The 13,091-nt window shown below is 27.8% G+C and overlaps 1 long non-coding RNA gene across 1 annotated transcript in view; it reads left to right on the top strand.

Annotated features, from left to right (window-relative positions):
• Nucleotides 1-13,091, top strand: part of LOC124420299 — an 83,725-nt gene that overhangs the window by 54,581 nt on the left and 16,053 nt on the right. Inside the window, exon 2 of the long non-coding RNA XR_006941103.1 lies at nucleotides 5,992-6,092. This is a non-coding gene — a long non-coding RNA (uncharacterized LOC124420299). The remainder of the gene's footprint in view (nucleotides 1-5,991; nucleotides 6,093-13,091) is intronic.

Below are 13,091 nucleotides of genomic sequence, written 5' to 3'. Positions count from 1 at the left end.
AAGGTTAAGAGGTTGTTTGTTAAATTTTATGGCATTGAGAATTTTTAAACTATTTACGATGTGTGTGGTTCTCCTTGTAACTAGGATACTACATATCAGAGGGGATCTTACGCTTGATTTAAAATTTAAAAAAGTTCATCACTGGCTGATCAACTTTTCTATAGATAGGATAATCACTAAATGATCAACTTTTCTATTTAAAAGATAATCGCAAAGTAATCAACTAGAAAAGATCATCGCTATGTGATCAACTTTTCTATAGAAAAGATCTTCGCTAAGTGATCATCTTTACTATAGAAAATATCATCGCTAAGTGAACAAGTTTTATGTAGAAAAGATCATCACAAAGTGATCAACTTTTCTATAAAATGATCATCACTAAGTTATCAACTTTTCTATAAGAAAGATCATCACTAAATGATCAACTTTTCTATAGCAAAGATCATCACAGACTGATCAACTTTTCTGTAGGAAAGATCGTCAATGAGCGATCAACTTTTCTATAGAAAAATCATCACTAAGTGATCAACTTTTCTATAGAAAAGATCATCACTAAGTGATCAACTTTTCTATAGAAAAGATCATCACTAAGTGATCAACTTTTCTATAGAAAAGATCATCACTAAGTGATCAACTTTTCTATAGAAAAGATCATCACTAAGTGATCAACTTTTCTATAGAAAAGATCATCACTAAGTGATCAACTTTTCTATAGAAAAAATCATCTTTAAAAAAATCAAATTTTCTATAGAAAAAATCATCTTTAAAAAAATCAAATTTTCTATAGAAAATATCATCACTGTGCTTTCAACATTTCTATAGAAAAAATCATCACTGAGCGATCAACTTTTCTATAGAAAAGATCATCACTGAGCGATCAACTTTTCTATAGAAAAGATCATCACTGAGCGATCAACTTTTATATAGAAAAGATCAACTTTTCTATAGAAAGGATCATCACTGAGCGATCAACTTTTCTATAGAAAAGATCATCACTGAAAAGATCATCTATAGAAAAGATCATCACTGAGCGATCAACTTTTCTATAGATAAGATCATCACTGTGCGATCAACTTTTCTATAGAAAAGATCATCACTGAGCGATCAACTTTTCTATAGAAAAGATCATCACTAAATGATTAACTTTTCTATAGAAAAGATCATCTCTAAGTGATCAACTTATCTATAAAAAAATTGTTTGTTTAATGATGAATTTTCTAAGAAAAAGTTGTTTATTTTATGATGAACTTTTCTATGGAAAAGTTAATCCGCATTTTTTGCTTCGTAATAGAAAGAAAATTATATTTAAATAAATTTAGGAATAATTGAAATTTTTAATTACATTAAACTATTTTGTTTTTCTAGAATTAAAATAAATTATTTTTTCCGTAAGCCTTTGCTATAAAAACAAAATTTAAAACAAATTTTCTAAGCTATCATACCAAACCTTTGCTGATAATCCTCTTTTTGAAACAAATCTATTTAAATTTTTAATTAAAAAAAAAAATATTTTCCCAAAAACTAGAGCTAAACAATAAAGTCAAGAACAAAAGAAATATTTTTATAAAATAAAATCCTTTAGAAATTTATGAAAAATTTTATAGATTATTAATAAATTATGTTATTTCAGTGTATGATTTTAAACAATTGAATAGTAATGAATTATTTTGTTTTAAAATCCTTTTTACTATTTAGTTTAATATGGTAAAATGTGTTTATTAAGAAAATATGTTAACAATAAATTTATGAAATTATATTTTTCTTTTTGTAATAAACTAACAAATAGAGAAATGTTAAAAAAACATTAACAGGCAACCAAGCAGAAAATATTTTTGCTTAAAAAAACATTTTTTGTTATTTTAGGCTGACAGGAAAATAAACCTATTTGCTAAGCACACGTATTCATACACACATATGGATGTTTATTGTCATATGTGTACATATGTGTGTAGTCATCCCTAACGCCTTTCAGTTACCTCCTAGCTAAGACACAACAACCTAAAGCAAACCCTCAAACACAAGCCTCAAATTCTACCACACAAAAATTTCTCTGGTTGACCATAAAAACCTAAAGAAAGATCTTTAAAAAATCCTTAAGGATTTATGCTTCAATTATATTTTATAATTTGTATATATTTCTTTTGTATATGTTGCTGTTTGTGTTAAATCCTTAAAAAAACATTTACATTTTCCTGTGTCATTGCAACATTTTTAATACTGTTGATTATGTACCTTTAAGTAACTACATTTATGTAGTGCTGATAGTGATCTGGTTGTTATTTTAGGCTAACAATAACAATCCTTAAAATAACAACAGTCAATCTTTATTAAGTCTTATTTCGAGTTGTCAAATCTTTTTCTTACTTTTGTCATATTCTACGGAAGTCGAGTTTCATTCTTAGGAAACTACTGATCAAAATCAATTGATAAAGTTTCTTTTTTCTAAAGATTTACTTTATGCATGTTTGAATACAAAAAAAAAATTAGAAATAAAGTCCTTTTTAAGAATTATTCGTAACAAGACATATAATATTATAGTTTGATGACTATCTTTGTGTATTAAGTAATAGCCATTTTGGCTAAATTTTGCCAAAAAAGATCTTTATTCTAAAACCAAATTATTGTCTAGACTGGCAAATTTCCAAACATTTAAGATACAATTTTCTCCTTGAATAATATCTTTTTTCTATGAATTCCTTTCTTTTAACTTATTTTCCATAGAACAAGTCATTATATAGTGGGCCTCTAAAAGTAGGCAACACTTTTTTATCGAATAAAATAACCATAACCCAGTGAGCAATAGTGTTGGTTATATGTATGTTACAGACATAAGTACACACACACACATAAGATTTAAAATAAAATAATTTCTAACAAACTTTCTGAATCTGATCCACAGTGATGATCTTTCTTATAGAAAAGTTGAGCACACAGTGTGTTATTTTCTATAGAAAAAATTAGCTCTTTTTTCTATAGAAAAGGTGAACAGTTAGTGATAAGCATTTCTATAGAAATGTTGATTTCTTATTAATGATCTTTTCTGCAGAAATGTATACCACTTATTCATGATCTTTTCAATTGATAAGTTAATCACTTAGTGATGATCATTTATATAGAAAATTTGATCAGTCTGTGATGAACTTTCCTAAAGAAAAGTTGATCAGTCTGCAGAAAGTTTGATCAGTATATGATGAACTTTTCTATAGAATAAAGGATCAGACTGTGATGAACTTTTCTACAGAAAAGTCGATCAATCTGTGATAACTTACAGATGATCTTTTATTTAAAAAAGTTGATCACTCAATGATGATCATTTTTATAGAAAAGTTGATCACTCAGTGATGATCTTTCCTATAGAAAAATAGATCGCTCAGTGATGATCTTTTCTATAGAAATGTTGATCATGCAGTAATGATGTTTTCAATAGAAAAGTTGATCGCTCAGTGGTGATCTTTCCTATAGAAAAGTTGATCACTCAGTGATTATGTTTTCTATAAAAAAGTTGATGTGATGATGTTTTCAATAGAAAAGTTGATCAGACAGTGTTGATATTTTCTAAAGAAATGTTGATCGCTCAGTGATAATATTTTCTATAGAAAAGTTCTTTCTTTAAAAAAATTGATCAGTCAGTGATGATCTTTTCTATAGAAAAGTTGATGACAAAATGGTGATGTTTTCAATAGAAAAGTTGATCAGACTGTGATGATCCTTTCTATAGAAAAGTTGATCACTCATTTATAATCTCTTCTATAGAAAAATTGATCACTCAGTGATGATTTTTTCTATAGAAAAGTTGATCACTTAGTGATGATCTTTTCTATGAAAAAGTTGATCACTTAGTGATGATCTTTTCTATGGAAAAGTTGATCACTTAGTGATGATCTTTTCTATGGAAAAGTTGATCACTTAGTGATGATCTTTTCTATGGAAAAGTTGATCACTTAGTGATGATCTTTTCTATAGAAAAGTTGATCACTCAGTGATGATCTTTTTTATAGAAAAGTTAATCATCTTTTTTAAAGAAAATTTGATAATTTCCATAGAAAAGTAGTGGTGATCTATTCAGTAGAAAAGTGTATTACTTTGTTGTGATCTTTTCTGTAGAAAAGTTGATCACTTTCTGGTGATCTTTTTTATATGTAAGTTGACTACTTTATGGTGATCTTTTCTAAAGAAAAGTTGATCACTTTGCAGTAAACATTTCCATAGAAAAGTTGATTACCTTGTGGTCATCTCTTCTATAGAATAGTTTATCAATCTGTGGTGATCTTTTCTGTGAAAAAACATTGATAATATTTTCTGTAGAAAAATTGATTACTCAATGGCGATCATTTCTATAGGAAAGTTAATGACTGTCTGATGAAAAGTTGATCGCTATTCGGTGATAGATAGATAATCTTTGAAAAGATCATATTTTTATTTATATTCAATTTTATCATATTATTGGCCGTTGGGTTATGTTTGGTATTTGCGCAGACTCTGTGTGTTGTTAAACTCTTGAACAGTGATCGTTGTAAAGAAGAAAGTATAGCATATTTTAAGGTGAATTAATAAAAGATTACTGCAATTACTGCTTAGGATTTATAAAAAGATTTTAATAGATTTTTCATAAGTACATTGGAGTAAATTTTGAATTATTAAAATGAGTAGCGATTGTTGTTGCAACAACGATTTTGAACATTTTTTTGCGGGATATTTAAGGACATTTCTTTCAAATAAATAAATATTAATTTTAAGTAATTTTCTTATAAAAACTAATAAAATTATTTTAATTTAAAGAAGAAAACCTTCTCTTTGAATGCTTGTTGCTATTGCTTTACACAACTGTACTTTTATTTGGGTTAGTTGATACAAATTAATAAAAATTGAATTTTAACACTTGAAAAGGAAGTAGTCACAGATACAGAGACATTCACACACATAATTCAACTCTATCGAAAGGAATTAACACACAATAAACTATGACACACAAATAATGATCAGACATCATCAATCATACAAAATAACGAAAAGAAAATAAAAAATCCTGTTAAAATAAAAAACAAAAGATTTTTATCTTTAAATCAAATAAAAAGACAAAGAAAAACGGGGGAGTAAGAAACTGAAATTTAAGAATTTCAAATGAAATAAAATTCATGTTTGTTGTAAAACATTTCAACAATATTTTATAAACAACGTAAAGAATTAAAAGGAAATTGTAAACACAGCGGGATATAAAACAAAAATAACAAAAGGAATTTTTTTTCTTCTGTCTGTCTTCTAGTCACATAAAATATTTGCTATACAAAACTAAATTAAAAAGAAAAAATTGCACTACAATTACAAAAATGTAATAAAATTATATTTGTAATGCTAAAATTACATTTAATTATAAAATTGACTGTATTATCATTGGTAAATGAACCTTTTCTTTTTTCTCTCTCTCTTGATGACGCTAACGTTGAGATATCAATAATACCAAATAGTTATGGGGTAACATATGTTTGACATGTCTTATCCAATAAAACCAAAAATGTTTGGTATAGACATCAGCAAACCTTATATTACAACTGAATTACCTGTCTACTTATAAAAACTTCCCTGTAATTATGCTATAATAAAAGGTTTCAATTTGTGTTTTTCAAATCAAAAGATATATGAGTATTTTTGAGAAAAAAAGGATATCAAAGGATATTTCATACAATTCACTATAATATAATAAATTGCATGACTCATAGCTTGAGACTTTTTTAAATTAATTAAACCTTTAAAAAGAGGTTATTTAGGTTACCAAAAATTAATGAGGGCAATAGTATTTGTGTAATTGAAAGTATAGAAATGCTGTAATATAAACCTTTTTTTAAAAAAATTTTGCCTAATCGAGTTTCATATTACAATTGTTATTTATTTATACAATATTTTGAAATTTCAAAATTAAACAGATCAACATTCTTAATGATTTCTTTAAAATCTTTTATTTAATTTTACAATAATTATTTTTTTTGTTTGCAGATTACATTATTCAACGCAATTTTAACAAAGACTACAATTGAATATTATTGAGAAGAGCAATTTTGTCATATTCTGTGAAAATTTGGTACATAAATGTAAAGGTATGTATGTATTAAGTTCTTCACTAAATATTTAGGACAAGACTATACTATAGACTACACTATAGACCAGACTATAGATTAGAATATAAACTAGACTATAGACTAGACTAGAGATTAGACTGTATACTAGCCTACACTAAATTAGGAACTACACTAGGGACTAGACTAAAGACTAGATTTTAGACTAGACTATAGACTACACTGTAGACCAGACTATAGACTAGACTATTAACTTGACTATAGACTAGAATATAGACTCGAGTATAGACTAGACTAAAAACTAGACTTTAGATTAGCCTATAGACTAGTATATAGATTAGAATAAACTATAGACTGGACTGTAAACTAGACTATGGACTAGACTATATACTAAACTTTAGACTAGACTACAGACTAGTCTAATGATTATACTGTAGACTATACTATAAATTAAAGTAGAGGCTAGACTACAAAACTATAGACTAAACTATAGACCAGACTATAAACTACACTATGGGCTAGACTATATACTAAACTATAGACAAATCTAAGGATTAGACTGCGGACTATACTATAAATAAAAGTAGAGTAAAAGTATAAATTAAAGTAGAGACTAGACTACAATTTAATCTATAGACTAGATTATAGACTAGACTACAAACTATATCATTGACTAAATTATAGATTACACTACATACTAGACTATAGACTATATTATAGACTAAAGAGTAGACAATAGACAAGACTGTAGACTACTTAGATTATATACTAGACTATAGACTAGACTATAGATTAGACTAAAGACTAGACTAAAGATTCGACTAAATACTAGACTATAGAGTAGACTATAGAATAGACTATAGACTACAGGCTAGACTATAGACTAGACGATGTACTGCAATATAGACGAGACTATAGATTAGAATATAGACTAGACTATAGACCAGACTATATACTAGACTATAGACTATAGACTAGACTATAAACTAGACAATAGACTATAGACTAGACTTACGACTAGACTATAGTCTAAACTATAGACTGGACTGTAAACTAGACAATGGAATAGACTATAGACTAGACTATAGACTAAACTATAGACTAGACTATAGACTAGACCACAGACTATATAGTAGACTATAGAGTAGACTATAGAATAGACTATAGACAAGACTTTAGACTTGACTATAGAGTAGATTATAGAGTAGAATATAGAGTAGACTATAGACTAGACTATAGACTAGACTATAGACTAGACTAAAGACTAGACTATAGACTTGACTATAAACAAGACTATAGACTAGAGTAAAAACTAAACTATAGACTAATCTATAGGCTAAACTATAGACTAGGCTATAGACTAAACTAATGCCTTTACTAGACTGTAGTATAGACTGGATTATAGACTAGACTATAGACTAGACTGTAGAATATACTATATAGTCGACAGACTGGACTATACACTAGACAATAGGCTAGACTATAGACTAGACTATAGACTAGATTATAGAGTAGACTATGGGCTGAACTATAAACTAAACTATAGACTAGATTATAGATTAGACTATGGAATAGACTTTTGACTAGACTATAGAATAGACTTTTGACTAGACTAAAGACTATGTATTAACTACAGATAATGCTATCTGGTTTATTGGTTTAAATAACTGATTTCAAATGCCACAGTGATATATGGGAACTAAGGAAAATTAGTGCTAAATTAATTTTACCATTTCATAATTAAATTTTGCCTTTAATTCGTCACAAGGCCACACGATTTTCGCGCCAAATATCTGGCTTCTCATTTTCTTACACACTTAAGATCTAATAGTATATTATTATCTATAAATTTAACACGAAAAAATACTAGAACTGCTTCTAGACAGTATTCTGTGCTAATTTGTTCATTTTATTAGTTTACAAGACGAGTATTATTCTCATTAAGCACGGCAGGCTTAAATTTCAAAAGAACATATCGTTATTGCCGTATAGAATATCTTGTAAAATTCTTAAAAGGAAATCACTGCTGCTCTTCCTTAGTTTTACTGCTTGCTGCCTTCCAAAATCTTTTGAAATATTGTTTGCAATTATTGTTTCGCCTCCTTCGGTGTTTAGTGTCAACATTTCTCAAGCGGTGCCTCACTGTTGTGTAATTATTTTGTATGAATTACTCAAAATATTTTTAAGCCGTTCTTTGTCTTTTCTTTAGAATTGTATACGTTTGTCTATTGTTTTGGCATAATTCCTTAAAAATATTTACACCAAGGTTATGTCTTTGTAAACCATATTTATACCAACCATTGGTGGTATGGCCTAGTGGTATGCCAAATGGCAATGCTATTGTTTAATTTGCTTTTTTTTTGATATTCTTAGTTTTGTAATATGATCGATTTGCTATTAAATCATAAGAAATGTGATTAGTTATCGCCTAAAAGAAGTGTGTATTCAGTTTAGATAGAAATTGTTATCCTGTTGTGTAATTATTTAATAAATGGATGTAATATGTATGTCGGCAGTTGTTAACAAAGATTATTTGCTTTATTGTAGGAGGATTTCTTTTAAACAAGCCAGATTTGGCGCGAAAAAATTTTGTAGAGATTTTTGTATTACACTAAGACTTTTATTCAGAGTGGATTTCTATTAATACTGTACACCGCATTCGTCTCTTTACTACAGTCTAGTCTATAGTCAAGTCTACAGTCTAATCTATAGTCTAGTCTATAGTCTTGTCTATAGTCTAGTCTATAGTCTAGTCTATAGTCTAGTCTATATTCTAGTCTATAGTCTAGTCTATATTCTAGTCTATAGTCTAGTCTATAGTCTAGTCTATAGTCTAGTCTATAGTCTAGTCTATAGTCTAGTCTATAGTCTAGTCTATAGTCTAGCCTATAGTCTAGTCTATAGTCTATTCTATAGTCTAGTCTATAGTCTAGCTTATAGACTAGTCTATAGTCTAGCTTATAGACTAGTCTATAGTCTAGTCTATTGTCTGGTCTATAGGCCAGTCAATAGTAAACGTTTGTATTTTGTTGCCCTATTATTGTTTCAATGTTCTTTAAAAAACCCAATTTATTTTTGTTATCTTCATTTGAAGTACTTCATTTCTTAAAAAATCACGAACATATTTTCCAATTAATTTTTTAACTGCCACCTAAGCTCTTAATTTTCTGATAAAATAAGTTATTTTCAAATGAATTGAACACAAAAAAAAGACATAAATTCTTTTATCAACAAAAAACAATTACTTTTTTTCTTTACGTATTTTTTATGTAAACAATTCCTTGTTAAAAAATAAAACAAAAATGTTCAGTAAAAAATTTCAATTAAAAAAAAGAAGACATAAAGTCTAACAAACCTAAGAGTAACCCCTAAAAACCCCCCAAGTTAAAAGCAAATAAAAATGTTATAATAGAGGCCACATATCTTTGGCCAATGTTGAGGCCTCAAAGAAAAACTATAGAAAACTAAATCTTTTGTAAGAAATGTTAAGAAATCAATCAACAATAGAAACTTATTTTCTTAGAGTCTCAACTAAATTATAACAATTTTCTTTAAATTTAAAAGATTATTTTATTAAGAATTATAAATGATATACAAAAAAATAAAATCTCTAAGGACATTGTTGCTAACATGTCTTTAAAATGATTTAAGGTCTTTTTTTTTCTTGTTTGTGTTTCTGTATTGATCATTGTTAAATTGTCTTTTGACAACATCTTCAGTAGAAGGTATTAAAGTGTCAGTTTTAGAAAAATTTTAAACATATTCTGTTTTGTTTCTATATATATTGTGTCGTAGGCTTTTCTTGGCCTTTAGGCATTTCTTGCTTATTGTTGATCTTTTCGTCCATTGTTCTATAGTTTGGCTTTGTTTGCACCAGTTTTTCTTCTATTGTTTAGCCATGACGTGTAAACGAGCAAAAATTTGTTGATATTATGAAGAAAATGTATATAGTTATGCCTTAGTTATAAGCTAATTGCCTAGAGTTTTACTTTAAAATTATTTAGAAAGATAACAAGACAAAATTACTACAAGAAACTAGTGCACAGTGGGTAAAGAAGAAAAAAATTGCTACTTTGCTTTATATATATTTATTTTATTTCTTCAATTACATTTTAAGCATATAATAAATATTCATCTTCAAACAAGTTAACGTATTTATCAACATCTACATATTCCTCAACTACTGGTTCTATAAATGGAATATCCTGTGCCAAAGCATATGTTAGCATGAAAATTGCTAGACACACATATGCATAAAACATGCAAAATACTGAAAAAAAATTTAAATTAAAAAAATTATAAAATTTTAAAATTATATTTAACACTTACCGTTTGCCCTCATGGTGGTAATAGTGGAAATAACAACAAATTGGCTAAATTCGAAAAATTTATAAAAAAGTTAATGGAAAGACCCTATAGGAATAAAATCTTTTTTTCAAAAATCTAAAAAAAACCTAAAAAGTTAAAATCCATACAACGAGTTACACTAATGACTAATACGAATATAACTGGATAACTTCTATTCCAATGCTCCATTTACGTATTTTATTGTAATTCCTAATGGGAGTCTTTCAGACACAAATTTCTTAGAAAATATTTTTAATTAATTTCGTGCTTTTAAAATTTAGTATTAATTTTCATTAGGTAGGTTTTAAAAAACATATAATATATAGTTACACTCGACTATAGACTAGACTATAAACTATACTTTAGACTAGACTTTATATTAAACTATAAACTAGGCTTAACTTCAAACTATACTATAGACTAGACTATAAACTAAACTATAGATTAGACTATAAAATAAACTATAGATTAGACTATACACTAGACGACAGACTAGACTGTAGTAAGTTAGTAAAATTAAAGTCCACACTCTAGACTAGAATAAAGCCTAGACTATAGACCAGACTATAAAGTAGAAATAAACTAGACATTAGGATAGAAAATAAGCTAGAGTAGAATGTAGGCTAGATTATGGACAAGGCTATAAACTACACTATAGGCTAGAGTAGAATGTGGGATAGGCTAGACTATAGACTAGACAATAGAGTAGACTATATACTAGACTATAGACTAGACTATAGACTAGAGTATAGAATATACTATAGACTAGACTATAGACTAGACTATAGACTAGACAATAGACTAGACTATAGACTAGACTATAGACTAAACTATACTAGACTATAGACTAGACTATAGACTAGACTATAGACAAGACTATAGACTAGACTATAGACTAGACTATAGACTAGACTATAGACTAGACTATAGACTAGACTATAGACTAGACTATAGACTAGACTATAGACTAGACTATAGACTAGACTATAGACTAGATTATAGACTAGACTATAGAATGGACTGTAGACTAGTTAGTTAGTTAGTTAGTTAGTTAGTTAGTTAGTTAGTTAGTTAGTTAGTTAGTTAGTTAGTTAGTAAGTTAGTTAGTTAGTTAGTTAGTTAGTTAGTTAGTTAGTTAGTTAGTTAGTTAGTTAGTTAGTTAGTTAGTTAGTTAGTTAGTTAGTTAGTTAGTTAGTTAGTTAGTTATTTAGTTAGCGAAAGGACAGACGGTCGATCATATTACGATTTAATTGCAATAGCCACAGATCGAATAGTTTTATAAAAATAACAGCTAGCAGTTGAAACACATCCTCTGCAATCTGGTTTTATTCCAAGTTTTACCTATTTCTTTCCTTTTTTGCCCCACTGTAGCTAATTCATTTATCTCAACTAATAACTTACAATGTACAAAATTAGCAAAAAAAAACTACTACAGCAAATCCCATGTATGTATGTGCACGTCCTTACAAAAACAAGGATAATTTCCAAAGAAACAATGTATAACAAGAACTTAATGTTTCAACGCTTTCTACCAGTTTACTACCAAATACTAAAAAAAACATGGCAGACATTTGTTAGCCTTAATAAGCCAGTGGCCAGTGACAATGTGAGAGACAATATGACGTCTCTTTTACAATAAATTTTAAATATGTTCATAGAAATAGAAATGACAAACCCCTAAACAAAGCCTTGCAATTTTTTCCCTGTTATTTGTTTTAGCCTTAAGGCTAAAAATCTAACAATGACATTGTTTTTTCGCTATAGAAATAAATAGCTAAACAATTGTAAATATTTTAAACCTTGTTTACAAATGTTTTTGGCTAAATATTTTCTATACAATTTTGAAAACAATGATTTCAAAATTTCAACAATAAATGGCCTTGTTTTTTACAAATTTCAATTTAAATTGTAATGATTTTATAAAAAAAGGAAAAACAAGAAAAATGTCCCTGTTTATTAACAAAATGTGACAAGGTAATTTTTTTGATTACAATTTTTGTCATGCTCTTAGCTAGACTACTTTGTCACTTTGGATTCATTTGGGAATCGGATTGTATAAAGAGTGTTAAAAGATTTCCTGTGAACAAATCTTTTAATGTCATGAATCGGTTTTAATTTAGATTTTTATGGTTTAGAAAAAATAATTTGGAGAAATTGTATTGTTGGATTATGGTTGACATTTTCATTTTTTTGTATGATTATGATGAATAAGAGATCTACTAGGGTGGCTTGGTTTTGTCACAGTAAGTCCGTCCATCCGTCTTAATTGTGTTGTTCACTGGTACTAATCAATTAAGTTTTATAAATTGTTTATTTGCCTATTAGGAATTTGTATATAAAAATATTATCTAGGTGGTCATGTAAACATTAGTAAATAAATGTGTTAAGTAAGTAAACAATAAAGTGCTAATACAATAAAACTGTTGCAAATTTTTATTTCTCACAAAAAAAAACATGTCGTCTGAAACGATTTTAATAAATTTCTATAGGAGATTAGTTATAGTTTATAGAAACCGTAGCTGGATCAAGGTCCATATTAGCAGCTGCATTTAACACATACAGGTTTTAGAACTGAACTAGAACTGAACTGAACTAGAACTGAACTAGAACTGAACTAGAACTGAACTAGAACTGAACTAGAACTGAACTAGAACTGAACTAGAACTGAACTAG

This window comes from Lucilia cuprina, chromosome 5 (assembly GCF_022045245.1).
Source record: "Lucilia cuprina isolate Lc7/37 chromosome 5, ASM2204524v1, whole genome shotgun sequence".
Lineage (NCBI taxonomy): Eukaryota > Metazoa > Arthropoda > Insecta > Diptera > Calliphoridae > Lucilia > Lucilia cuprina.
The sequence above is the reverse complement of the archived record's forward strand: the minus strand, read 5'-3'. Positions and strand labels throughout refer to the sequence as shown.